Source organism: Festucalex cinctus, chromosome 14, assembly GCF_051991245.1.
Source record: "Festucalex cinctus isolate MCC-2025b chromosome 14, RoL_Fcin_1.0, whole genome shotgun sequence".
NCBI lineage: Eukaryota > Metazoa > Chordata > Actinopteri > Syngnathiformes > Syngnathidae > Festucalex > Festucalex cinctus.
This window is the reverse complement of record NC_135424.1, coordinates 4,941,185-4,956,064: the sequence shown is the minus strand read 5'-3', so window position 1 is coordinate 4,956,064 and position 14,880 is coordinate 4,941,185. Positions and strand designations below refer to the sequence as shown.

The window sequence follows — 14,880 nt, the reverse complement described above, 5'->3', positions numbered from 1 at the left end:
AAACACACCCCAGCGTGTCAGTTATTTTCCTGCATTTATTTGGTCGCAATCCAGCCAAATGTCACCCGCGCAAACTTTCAGGGGGGTGCCGGGATGTTAAACACATCAATGCGCCGATGCATTATTCACTTTGTAGATGTTGCTGAGAGTAAGCAGGTGTTTGAAGCAGCTCGACGCACACACGCAAACACACCCCAACATGAAATCATACAACACAACAGGCATGGCGCTGAATTCCAACCTGATGTCTTATTTATAAGCGCATCTTTTCCCCCTTTGCCTTGCAACAGAGGTGTCATATCGAATGCGGGCGACCCCTCTTATACGGCGCCACCCATTCGAGTGCGGTATCATCAACATATCCGCTGGATTACCCAACAACCAAGAGCGAGCAAACAGATTCTCCGCTCGCTAATCCTTTGTAAATCTTAAACCTTGGAGGTAAAATGGCCTGGGACGACTGCAGTCATTATATGCGAATGAATGGAAGCTTAATGGAGGTTTAAAAGGATTAGGCTGGAGATGACTAGCGCCAAATGACGGTGTTGAATGAGCGACGTTTGCTTATCAATAAAGCATAAGGTGTGGGGTGTTTTGTTGGGGGCGGGTATCGCCTCGATTAGTCAAGTATGAGCACCTGTGACAAATGAAAGCAGAGATGGTGAACGCATTAAAATTCATTCCAACTCCCAGTAAGCCGCTGATCCGTTCTTATCAGCCATTGGGATGAAGTTGGCTCATCAATAAAAGTGTCATCGCGTTTGGCAAGTGAAATTAAACAGATGGATGATTCCATGAAAGCAATCAGAGCGGGCATTGATGATGGGAATATTAATAAATAAGACAAATATTTATCGGGGGGCCAATGCGTGTCGGTGCGATACAGACGCTTGGTCGTCCAACGTCCCAAGCTGCGAAAGATGAGCTGCAGAAATGTTCGTTTTTCAAATCAATTCTGAGCACCATTTGGTGTTTGAAACATGATAGCAAGTTCAAGGTGATGATCGTTAATGAAAACTAACAACAAAAACTAAAAAAAAAAAAAAAAAAGTTTGTTAATGAAATAAAATGAGACTTTTTTTATGAAAACGAACTGCAACTATATCTTACAGTTAGAAAAATAAACTATATTTAACTCAAATTAACTGTAGTAAAAACGCTCGTTTTCGCTTTTGTCAATGAATATCATACATGAGCTTTCAGGGCTCATTTTGAATGTGTTTATTTTGATATTGCTGTATATCTAGAACAATACAATAATTAGTGAGCTTTTTTTCCATCTTGCACTCTACATATATTCCATATATTTAAAAACTAAAATACTAAAACTAATAAAAATTAAAACTAAAATGAACTATTTAAAATAAATACGTTAAGGACAATGAAAATATCAAATTTATTATAGACAAAATATTCATGTTTGACAGCTAAAAATGGCGAAATAAGTAAACTATCCCAAATACAATATTATAGAGTGTATTTTTTGTTCGCCGTGCTAAAACCATATACAACAAAAAGCACACGGTGTATGGATTCATTGCACAAGATATACTGCATGTAAGAATATCAATAAAAGTGTCTTACTGTTAAATGTAATTTACAACTTGATTACGAAACCTATTTGCATGTTGGGAGTCACCGTGAAGCCGCTTCCCCCGCACCAACCAGCTTTTTATTGCCGTATCAATACTTTGTTTTCTACATTGTGAAGTGGCTTCATAATTCATGCTCGCATTGACCTGCTGACAAAAAAGAAAAGAGCACCACGGGGGAGCGGGTTCAGATGAAACGAGCGCACTTCCAACACAACGCCACGTTGAAAATATCACCCTTTCCTAATGAGCGGATGTGATAATGTAGTAGACAAAAGTCTCCCATGCTCCACTCCGGTGTTATTAACTCATTCACTCCCAACCATTTTCACTGAAGTGTTTTCCTGGATTTTGACTGATTTTGCAAGGCCCGCAAAATATTATGTTCTATTGCTATAAAAATATGGAACCTACCAAAAGAGAGATTAGAGTCTCTTCTTTCTTCAGGAAAAAAGTATATTCCTATCTGTTTCCGCTGTGCAGCAATTTGCAATAGAACGTAGTCTACGTTTCATCATTATTCACAATTCTGCTTAGAACTGTGGGGAAATCAGCTTGTTTTAACATGGCCTGGTTGATCTCTTTTACTCTGCTGCCACTCAACCATTTTCTGCAGTAGAGACACTGCATGAAAGCCTTCTCTATGCTCTGGTATAAAAACAACAACAAAAGAACGTATAAATACGTCTTTGGGACACTTAAAACATTTGAAATATGACGTATTTATACGTTTTTGGGAGCTAATGAGTTAATAAAGTGCAATCGGAAGTGTGTTGCTGGATGGGTGTTCATTTTGGGGGGGCTTTAAATATTCAACTGTACTTCCATTGTCAGCTAGTGCAATATTACACCCTTGAACGTGATCATTTGATTCCAGTTTCATTCTAATAGACAATATCGTCCCCGGAGTATCATTGATGTTCACATCCTTTAAAATGGCATTTACTGCATTGTTAACATCCTAGCGGCTGATATTGATACCCATTACCGCACAGGATGATGTTATGATGTCCTGTTTTGGCGTTTAAAGTGTTCCGGTAATCACTTTGTTTGATCGTATAATCGCAGCAAAACTTTTAAGCGCCAAAAATTTAATTAAACTAAGCCGGTCTATGTTAACCATGGGTCAATACAGGATTGATCTCATCAAAGTCGGCCCAGGCTTGATCATTGATATTGCAGCATTTCACATTTTGTCAATAGTGTCTGCCATTTTATAGTCGGACTTTGCAAAACTGTCTGTGAGGGTGAAAGGTAGGAGCCGCAGAAATACTGTAGAGCAAGTGGTTCGCAAAACTTTTTATACCAAGCACCACTCAAAAAATAATAATCTATCTCCAAGTAACACTATAATGACCAACATTAAAATACAGGCGTGTAGTAGGTGGACATATTTATCAAAAATGAGACAGAGGTTGTATTCCTCAATTGTAGCATTACAAGGAAGAAGATTTTCCAGGAATTAATTGCACATTTTACTTGCAAAACAAAAATAAAGTCATCCATCCATCCATCCATCCATCCATCATCTTCTTAACTGCTTGCTCCTCAAAAGGGTCGCTGGAACCTATCCCAGCTGGCTTTCGGGCAGTAGGCCAGGTACACCCTGAACTATATATATATATATATATATATATATATATATATATATATATATATATATATATATATATATATATATATATATATATATAAAAATTGCAGCCTGTCTTTGCTATTTGAAAGTTCCATTCTACTACATTGTAATGTTGGTTTGAATGTGATTAATTATTTAACCCTACTCTACAGGGTTTAAGTTTGGAAAGTAACTTGGGCCAGTGTAAAACCTTCCATTTATTTCCCAGATGAGCACTTGTTTTGGCAGCGTGTTTCGGGTTATCTTGCTTCCGGGTAGTTGCATCATTCTTTAAATTGGCAAGCAAAATGTTTCTCGAGACTTCTGCCTTGCTTTTTACTTCGTGTCAAACCCACGTTGCTGTTTTTTTTTTTTTCTTTTTTCCAGTCTAGAGCAAAAAGTAAATGAATTGGCCTCACTGTTCCGATACTTGTGAGGGGAGTGCATCACAAACCGCACACAGTGGCTTGCGCACAAACAAAGATAATAAGCAGCAATACGAGAAGTCCACGCTTACTACAGCTGCTTGTGACTGATAGTCTGGCTTCAGTGGGCGAACGGAGTTAGGGCAGCTTCCCCCCCGAACGCAAACATGCTTGAGAAGTCATCCGAAACTGTTTGCTTCTCGCCTCTAAATGAGGACCTCGGCGGCTTGATGAAGCAACCTGCTGAGTGTGGAGACTTTATCCTGCTCCGGGGAGGCTTGATCAGTTCAGGCCAGATTAGACAGCCCGACTGTAGCGCGCTGCCCACCGCGCATACTAAAAACATGGTTGCAAAGTCAGCTGGATGGAAATTACTGGATGCAAAATGAGTTGCATCTGGATCTTGGAGGGAGCCGATTTGGTTAAGGAGCTGATGAACTTCATTACCGCAGCATGAAGGAAAGCTATCACGACGCCAACTTCTCAGTAACCCGACTGGTCCACGTATAGCACAGATGAGAAAGCTCATTTTCCCCGGGGTTTCCATGGTAACAAAAATGCACATTCAAATGACTAAATTACAAGTTAGTGTACTATCAAATGGTTCTAAAAAAAAAAAAAAAAAAAAAAAAAAAAAAAAAAAAAAAAAAAAACTATCAAATGGTTCTAATGGTTTTCGATATAGTTGCTTTAATGACTGTAATTAGACTGAACATGTTCCGAATGGCAAACAGCTACACATTGTTGTTAGTGCGTGTTGTCCAAACTACGGCCCGGGGGTCATTTTTGGCCCACCAGCCATTTTGTAGTGGCCCTCAGCACATATATTGCAAGCCTTTTATTGTTTTAAAATTGCTGATAATGGCCTTTTTTTTATTATTATTATTATTATTACTTGGTCTGAGGAAATATTCTAATATTTTGAGATATTTGAGTTTTCTTAAGCTGTAAGCCATATTCAGCAATATTAAAAATAACATCGCTTAACATCAGACAAAAATGGTGATGTTTCTCTCTGTTGTAATGTTTAGAAAAACCTAAGAAAGAACACCTGTAATTCATATCTTTATTGTTTTACGCATGAAGGGACCAAAAAATACGTTATTTTAATCATAACATATTTTTCTAATTATTCATCCGAATAATCAGCTATCAGATTTTTTTTTATTCTGCCAAATATCATACTCAGCTTTAAAAAAAACAAAAAACAAAATAAAACAAAAAAAATTCCATATTGGTCAGGCCATAAATTATTACTACAAAACTCTTCTTCGTCTGTGTGATACCGCCACCCGGTGAGCAAACAATGTTGTCCACTGAATTTCAGAAAAATGTGGCAAAAAAAAAAAATGTTGCCTGAGTGCTATTTGTTTGTTCAACACACACTACAAACAATTGTGGGTCTTTTGGGGAGAACGGATTCATATAATTTCCATTCATTTCAATGGGAAAATGTTTACAATTAAATCTTAAGGCACCACTGTACGTACTGAATGAACTAAAAAATATTTAAAAAATCAGTCAGGTAACAAAAACATGAGTTTACTTCAGAGAGAACAGATTGTAGCACTGCAGCACAAAGCTGATACCTCGTTATACAACATAGCCAAATCATCCGAACCCGATTTTATGGAATTTTTTTTTCTGCTCAGCCTTGGGCGTAGAAGCAAGAGACCCCTTGAGGGGAACGCGGCTTGCCAATAAACAACGCACACTGCAGGATGGCGAGGCGCTGGGGAACGTCGCCGCAGGAAGGCGTGGTGGCTTTTGCGGAGCTGAACTCGGCCGACCGCTGTTTCCGAAACGGCCCTTTTTATTTCGCACAAAGCGGATACTCGACGAGAAAAGCACATCTTTTATTCTCCCGTTGTCTTTGCCGCAGTCGCCGGTTTTGTATTAGCTTCCTTTGTGAAGTGAATGAATGCACTTGTTCCTTTGTTGGTGTCTTTGATGCGAAACCCTGCTGGAACCCACTACAGCCTGTCCATCACAAAGACACCTGCGGGGGCCGTCCGCACCGCGCGCGCGAGCTAGCAACACATGCCTGCGCTTCTCCACTCGTCTGAGGGATCTGCTCACAGTGGGGAAGGCGGGAAGCATGAAATAGTAAGAAGCTGATTAAGAATTAACGGGAGGAACCTATGGATCATCTCCCCCTAAAGGCACTTGAAGATAAACGGGCTGTGCCTGCTTATGTCGCAGCGTTGTTTTTAGCATGCCGCGATATTACAATTAATTGGCTAATGAGAGAAAAAAAAAAATGGCACATTTCCGTAGAGTACATGCAAAAATCCTTTGGCATGCTGCTAGGACATTTTTATTCGCCTCTTGCACTTTATTGTGCTTTAAATCTACTTAACAGTGCATATGTTTAGCACTAATCATATTGCGCATGTAGTATTTTTCTTTGTCGAAGGCACTGAGCCGCCTGTATAACATTGTCACTGTATCTATAAAGCTTTATGCGCACTGCTGTCTCAGGCAGGAGCTGCAAAGGGAGCAGAAATAACTTAAGGCGCAGAGACTTGATTCATTTCAAGGCTTGGCGTCTGTTTTACATAACGTACGTTGCCACTGAATTTGTTTGCCTAAAAATTCAATCTGGTTATGCACATCATTTGCATATTATTATTATTATGGCTGTAGCTTTGCCAGTAAACAAAACACGGTAGCCAACTCCTTTGTAACGCGGAGAAGAAACAAAAGTGGATTGGATCGCTGCTGTGAAATGATGAGGGAGTTGGCAATTATGGTTTGAAGTAGCCCGTTTGAGGTCTGTTTTGCCATTTTAAGTGGTCATACTTCAACTTCTTCTCGGGGGTTTATCCAGTCGCTACCAATTTTGATCCACATATACTAGAAAAATAAAAAGAAACTACATTAACTCATTTGCTCCCAATAACGTGTAAATACGTTTTTTTTAATGTTCTAAGTGTCCCAAAGACGTATTTATACGTTTTTTGGGGGGTTTTTTTATGCTAGACTAGAGCATACAGAAGGCTTTGATGCAGCCTCTCAACTGCAAAGAACGGTTGCAGAAATGGTAGTTATTACACAAACGGCCAGCAGGTGGCAGCAGAGCAAAGGAGATCAACCTGGGCCATCTAGAAAAAAACCTCAATTACTTACAATTTTAAATAGATTTGTGAAAACTGATGAAACTTAGCTCTCTTCTAATACTAATTGCTGCAAAGCGGAAACAGATAGAAACATACTTTTTTTTCCTGATGAAAGAAGAGACTTTAATCTTTCTTTTGATAGGTTCCATGCTTTTATAGTAATAGAATACAATATTCACCTCACGTCCAAGGGGAGGGGTGAGTTGGGGCGGGGAGCCATCAGAGGGGATGGACTGCAGTGCCTGGCAGCGCTGTGGTCCCCCCCATTTGTGTCCCTGCCCCACCACTTTGTCCCTCCATTCCCTTTTTTAATGCACCACACATATACATATTCATTTTTTTGGGGGGGATACGGGTGTGTCGGAGTAGGGGAAATTTTTTCCCTCTGCTCCGACTCACCTGCTCCCAATTTTAATGCACCACACGCACACACTTGTATATACACTGGGTGGGGCCACATTCACGGTGTAAGGGTAGAGTTCGCCAGTCGGCGAGCTGGCGGACTCAGTAACAGGGTTAGGTGTCACTAGTACTCTGGCGTGACGACCGGGGCCTCTCCCCACCGGGCTCGGTGTTCTGGTGTTCCGCCTTCTCCCCTGGTGCTTCCTCCTCTGCTTCCCCCCTCCCGCCGCTGTGCAAATCTCGCGCGGCTGGAGGTGGGGTGGGCACATCTTCCCTCTCTGCGCTGCTGCCCGGTGCCGGTTTCCGGGGGGGGGTGGGGGGTTCTCGCGGGGGGCCGGGTTCGCGGGGGGGGGGGGGTGGCGGCCGTCGGGGGGGGGCGGCTTGTTTGGGGGGGGGTGGAGGTATGGGTGGGTGGGGGGTGGGGTGCTGGGGGTCGGGGTGTGTTCGGGGGTTTGGGGGTCGGGGGTGGTGGGGCCTGGGTCGTGGTGGATGGCGGGTTTGGGTGGGGTGCGGGGGGGGTCGTGGGGGGATGGGGGCTGGGGACCGGTGGGGCGCTGTGGGGGCCCGCTGGGCCTCGTTCTGCGGCCTTGGGCTCGGGGGTGTGGGCCGGGGCTGGGGCGGGGGTGTTCCGGGTGTCTGGGTCGGCTCGCCGACCGGTGTCCGCTCGGGTGGCTTGGGGGTGGCCTTGGTGCTGCCGCGGCCTGGGGATTCCGGGGGGGTGCTCGCTTTGCTGGACCGCGGTTGACGGCTTCTTTCTTTGGTGGTGGTCCTTATGCATGCCAGATCCGTCGCACCAGCATCTACTGAAACTCAACAGAAGTACCCTCTCCCTCCCACAGCCCCTTGAATCAGTTGGTGCTGGTGTCTGTGGTTCTCACTTTGCTTTATCTATCCTTCCCTCCTTCCTCTCTTTAGTTTTTCCTCTGGTCACTTGAGATCTTAATTTATTAGAAGTATGAGGTTTCTGGGGTTGGCATAAGACTCCGGTTTTGTAACCACGCAGGAGGGGTCTTGTTGGTGCTGGACTTCACTTTGATGGATTGGATGTACTGGCTTCTATTGATCTCACTCTGCCTTATCGATCCTTCCCTCCTTCCTCTCTTTAGTTTTTCCTCTGGGCTCTTGAGATCTCGCTAAATTTGCTGGAATTTAGAGGCTTCCGGGGTTGGCGTAAGACTTTGATTTTGTAATCATGGGGAAGGCAGGAAGTGTTTGGTCGGTGCTGGATGTCACTTTGATTTACCTTTCTTTTCTCTTTATTTCTTTTTTTTTCTGACCTTTTCTCTGGTCTCCTGACCATTTAAATCTCACGACTCTGGCAAGATTCTGAAGTACCTGGTTAAGGCGAAGGGTAATGGGATATTTATAAGGTTTTAGGTGAATGAATGAGTATAAATTTATACGTATTTGCACGCACGCACACGCACGCACGCAAACGCACGCAAACGCACACACGCAAACGCACGCACGCAAACGCACGCAAACGCACGCACACATACACACACACAAAAAAAAAAGAGCAATGATGACAAGACGTTGAATCGGTAAGACTACCGAATGAACAATTCTGAGCTCTTCCAAAAAAAATAAATAAATAAATAAATAAAAAAAAAAAAAAAAAAAAAAAAAAAAAAAGAATACAATATTCTGTGGGCCTTGCAAAATCAGTCAAAATCTAGTAAAACAGCCGTGAGTGAACGGGATTGCTTCTGTGAAAATGGCTGGGAGTGAATGAGTTAATAAGAAACCTTTGGAGTAGACTTTTCAGCATTTGTTTTCTGGAGACATTTTACTTTTACTTCATTTGAAAACAAACATCTGTACTTCCACTTGTTTTGTCAAAATAAGTGTGTTACTTTTTTCAATCTCTGCAGACGATGACACAAATATAAAATAAGATATAAATCGAGAGATCTGAAGTGCGACTGGGAACTTGATTGATTGAGTGAGTGAGATTACAGACAGGAGAGACACAGAGGGAAGTAAACCAGGGAGCTTTCGCGACGATGACGCAACAGATTGTGAACGATTCGAGGCAAATGTGTTGTGTCTTGTGCTAAACTTGAAATCAACAGCTCCTGGCGCTAATTTTTTTTCTCTCTAATTAGAAAATACACATCACAGACAGGTAATGTGAATTTCTTCAGTTCTTATCAATGACTAATTTTCTTTTCTTTTTTTTTTTTCTTTTTTTGTTAGTCAGCTATCAATGTCAGCATATCTCAAGTAGCACATTGTTTTGACAGCATAAATTAAAACTATAAGATAACGCTAGCAAGTTCTTGGTTTAAAATAACTTTTTCCAAGTTGTGACAGTAGAAATTCGTTTTTACTTTTTTAAATGTAGCCTACTTAAGTAAATTTCCATTCCAAATCTGTATTATTATTATTTTTTATTTTTTTAGTCCCTGTAAAGTGACTAAAAAAACATCTTCAATGCCATGATAAGAGGATCTAGCAACAAGCTAGCTCATGAGCTAACGGTCTTCTCCTGGACATTTCTAGGGCGGCGGGCTCGTTTGTGTTATCCCCTCTTGTTTGGGAGGTTTTTTTTGTTTGTTTTTTAACGACATTAACCGTTGTTTAACATGTGGCATGTGGCATTTTTGAGGCGCAGGCACAGCTAGCCAGCTAACTTCACCCGATACTGATATAAATCAATTTTAACGTCATCCCTAAGCGTAGGTCTGATTGAGGTTCCTTATAAACGTACTTTTTTGAACGCATGGTCTCCAACAAGTTAAAGGAAAGAAAATTTAGGCTATATTGCTACAATTCAGTATCATGTACAGTAGTTTTGGCCTTTCATGTTTCAGCCTATAATGTAACAAAATAAAATTCCGAATTCCCTTTTAAACATAGTGAAGTCTCATCAGCAATACGCAATGCTTTACTGCAAACAGTGCTGCAGAATGGTCTTCCTCCTCTTGCAAAGTGTCACTCTCCTCCATGTCAGCCCTCATTACCGTCCAAGTTGGCTTCCCGAGATGATGTAAGACTAAAGTTCACGCGCTGCCATATATCACCCAAGCCAGCTGATTGGTTTTCGACATCCTCTCAAGTATGTTCTGGAAGAGTCAAATGTTCGCTACGTGCCGAGGGTTCAGCATTGAGGTAAACTGCCGCATGACATTTGCATCCGCTCTGAAACACCCCGTCCGCCTACCATTTAAGTGATCATTCATCCTCGCTGGACAGTAGCTGTTAACTTTGTTGCTGAGCCATGTGAATCGATCGCTTAACATTTGGCCTTTGACTGATTTAAAGTCAAGATATGATGTGTTTTGGAAGTCTTTCGGTGTTCAGTCCGTAAGAGATGTGTAGACCTAATAAAAGTTTGACTCTTAAAAAGGCTGACGTTGCATTGATATGTTGAACTTCTACATTTAAACAACTACAATAAAAAAAATAGAAAAATGCATATACTTACCAGACTATGAGCTACTCTGAATGAAAGAGAATGTCTTGTGAATACAGCTTATCGCAAGGTTGCGTGAAACTGCCAGTGTGGAGCAAACATTTTTGACTGGCGACTACATTTGAATGTATTTAAATACGTTCAAAGGTACTCGCAACACAAGTATGTTCGAAGGTACTAGGAGTACCTTCGAACGTACGCCTAGGTGAAATGCCACAAACATAACATATTATATGGGTATTATTCGTGCCTGCGCAAGCCCCGCGCAACTACTGTATATTTAAATGAGCAAGGCAACAGACACGCCCCCATCCCCAACTCTTAAAGTAACAGTGTAACATTTTGCACTCTTGCCATCTTGAACTCATGTTTCACTCAAATTGCAGACGAGGTGAAAAAAAAAAAAGGTAGTTAAATCACAGTCAACTCTACACAAGTGCAAGTCCCCCCCAAAAAAGAGAGTATTAAATATTGAGTCAACACCTAAGTAAAAGAAGAAAATATATATGCTATATAGTTTTGGTAATTTGGCACAACCAAAAAACAAAGTCACATGTTGGTAATTATTAGCTAGAGTTTATGATATGCTATACGTGTTCCTAATGCTTAAAAAAAAAAAAAAAAAAAGCTACATTAGCAAATTGTAACAACTGAAAAAATACACTGTTTCTTACAAATAAGTTAAAACATACCTGCCTGTCAAATATATTGATATATATATATATATATATTGCTTTACCCATATTAACATACTTTGTTAAGATAGTGTAAACATTTCAATACAAAAAAAAAAAGTGTACTTTCATGCACCCTTTTCGAGGCGTGACCTGGTGTGCTTGCGCGTGAGGGTCTGGGTGTGAGCTGTGGCTGACACCAGCTCCTGCAGTTGTGTGCCCCTGATGCTATTTATGTTTCACTGCGCTTTTCTCCTGGTGTTCACTGAATGGCTTTAAGTGCATCGGCAACTGTGGCTCTCCTTTCCCACGTAGGAGTGCATTAGAGTAAGTATAATTCGGAGCACTGTAGGTGCAATAAACTACATCCAATTTATTGAGAAAAGTGAGCGATGATGCTACTGAATTTTTGCATTCACACGAGAGAATCGTGAGTCATAACGCAATGTAAAAATCCTGTTACCAAAAGTAGGTGCTAAAAAGCAAAAAGTCTGTATTATTTGGGCAATTTTGCAGTGTTTGATGATGAAACAGCAACTAAATGATGATCATACCAAACTTTCCTGGTGGGAATTGGTCTGAAAAGCATTAAAATGCAGCTAGTTGGCACTAAAAAGAAAAGATTAGGCTGCTCAGACTTGTTAGTGTTACACTTTGTGACGCTCCATCCATCACATAACAAGAAGTCAAGCAGTGATGAGAAGGAAGCCGGCAAGATTGGTTAAAAACAGAAGAATTTAAAATTCAGCTCAGTAATTGAGGAGCAGAACTGGTCCTGAATGTTTAAAGCTGGGAGATGAAGACAGCTTATTAAAATCTGGCCAAAGGTTACTCCAGGGGTGCTCGGGGCATGCAAAGAGATTTTTTTTTTTTTTTTTTTTTACCCCCAAGATAAGGAAGCTAAAAGATGGATAAACCCATCAAACTATGCCGACATGAAAGTTTGAAAGAAGCCACAAGCTTTTGAGATCAGCTCAATATTGAGATAGATGAGAATCGCCCTTTTGGCAAGAGAAGCAATGAAACGCGCTACTGCTGCTGCTGGTAAATCATTTAAGCTTAAGGCGGAGCCAACCACCCCCCCCCCCCCCCTCCCACCCGCCTCACCCCACCCTCTATTAAACATACATTCCACTTCTGAATAAAGAAAACCTTCAAAGTCGTCCTCTCAGTGTTCTGCGGGCTCGCTTGTGAAACCTTGAAGCATGTTGTTTGATTAGCGCAGCGACTACGAACACGTCGGGCGCAACTAAACGGAAACACCGGACGTGGTACTCCGACCGAGCAAGCGGAAAGATGTGCACACGCAACACTACCTTGAAATGATGAGGAAAATTAAAAATCAAGAGCGATGATCCCTTCAGCGAGGTGAAAATTGCACTTGCGCACACAAATAGCATTTTAATATACACCGGCGACAAAGCCGGCAATCCCCAGATACTGCGCACGCTAATGAGATCCAGTGCAAGAGTTGTATTCAAACATTTGGTCTTGAGAGACAATTGGATAACATCACTATAAGGAAATGAAAAGAAGACTCTCGCTCACACGGACCTCTGATTAACAGATAAGGCGCGTTTGCTGTAAACTGTTCATTTTAATACTAACATAACATGAAATTCCATGGAGGAGCTGGCGGAAATTAGCATTGATTCTATGCCAAAATAAAACCATACGATCATACAACAAAAACCAAAACTACAACTACACTATAACATTTCATCTAACGACACGCCATGTGTCCCCTCGCGCAAAATGCGCACAGCATTTAGAAAGGGGCGGTTCTATCTCACAACATCACTACATCAATAACCATGCCCAAAGATGTACATTACAATTGCCATCACCTTTCTGTAGCCATAAAAAGCAGGACTGAAGAGGATTATTTGAGATTCAATCATATTCCACAAAAACTAATGTGAGCTGAAATACTTCCGGTCTTGATTCTACTTTCAAATTTACAGTGTCAAACAAAATAGTCTGTCGCCTTCTAGTGTTAGACAGTCAAATTACTCCCAAAATAAACACCCGATGGAGGGAGGATTACTGTTACAGTTATATGCTGCATATATTCGTGATTGAACATAATAAAATTAATACATCTTTGACACCATTTTGTGGAATCTTAGTGACAAGGAACTATGTTGCGCTAAGTTGAGGTGCTTCATGGAGTATTTTTCCACTATTGTGAGTCATATAAAGGCATTTATAAACATTTTGGACGGAGGGCCAGCAATTACTCTGGGACTTTCACTTTTCACAGAAGTACTGTAAAATAAATATAAATAAATAAATTATAAATAAATGAAAAAATACATAAAAAAAAACATTAAAATGATACTTAAAAATTGACCATAAACAGTAGCTGGGGTTCATTGTATTAACTTTAAGAATCAGAAAAAATAAATAAATAAAAAAATCTGACAACTGTAAATGTTGCTTTTTATACTAAAAGTACTAAAGCTTCAATGCTTAGCTGCTGCTAAAGATGTTAGCATGGGTCACTAAGGGGAAAAAAAACTTACATCAAATTTAGCTAGATCAGTAATTCTCGAGTGCAGAGGTCATGCGAAGGGCTGCCAGTTTGATACATGCTTTTAAAATAAGAAATTTGCTTAAATTACCTTTAATATTCTTATTTTTTTAATAAAGTATATGAATTTATGTTAAATATCATATGCAACAATATATATCTCTTTCTAAAAATCTCTTTGTGTTTACATTTTCAAATCATCACGTCTTCAACATTCCTAGAAAACAATGTCCCGTCACGAGTGAGCTATTTTTCGAACAGGCGAACATTGGTGACTCCATGCTGTAGGCTTACCTGCGCCCCCCATAGTGGTATGTGAAAGAATCACCGAATTAAATGGTGTTCGTAATCTTACAGTGGCTTTAACTGTTTGTTTGTTTGTTTGTCTGTTTGTCTGTTTGTTTGTTTTAACCACCCTAGAGTACATTTTCTAAGACAGATTTATTTATATAAAGCATTTCATACACACAGTAACTAAAAAAACAAAAAACATAGGCATCTGGGTTTAAAAAAACAAAACAAAAAACCTTTTTAACCCCTATCTAAAAGCATTTACACTTGGGGACTTCACTTGGCAGCTTATTCCATTTGAGTGCAGCATTACCGTGAAATGCTGCTTCACCATGTTTGCTTTGCATTCTGGGCTCCACTAATTGACCTGAAAACATTTCAATTGTACAGTATTTAACTTTGAAATATGTCTAGGATACTACCTTGCCTCAATTTTGGTCATTTTTCCTATGTAGCGAGGCCATGTCAGTCGTAAGCGAGCAAGATGCCTTAAAACAAATTCATGCATATTTGAAGAGGCCTCGATAACCTAGTGCCCTTTTCACCGGTCGACACGAAAACTCTATTAAGGGGGTTACCGGGACCTGCTGCCCTGTTTCTGCCGCTTGGTTTTTCCTTACGAAAGACAGAAAAAGAAAAAGCAGCAGCATATTCCGCTGAGCCCGGACGTCACACACAGCCCTTTATCTATAGAATTGATTTGAACTGAGCCCCTCTGCTGGTGCGGAAATCTCCAGGAGGATATACGCGGCAGCTTTTTGTGCCATCAACATCACTGGAGCGCTTCGCTCGCTCTCAAGTGGCCTGTTGA

The 14,880-nt window shown here is 40.9% G+C and overlaps 1 protein-coding gene across 3 annotated transcripts in view; it reads right to left on the bottom strand.

Moving 5' to 3' along the window:
• Positions 1 to 14,880, bottom strand: part of LOC144001330 (VPS10 domain-containing receptor SorCS1-like) — a 120,731-nt gene that overhangs the window by 54,722 nt on the left and 51,129 nt on the right. The window lies entirely within an intron of this gene.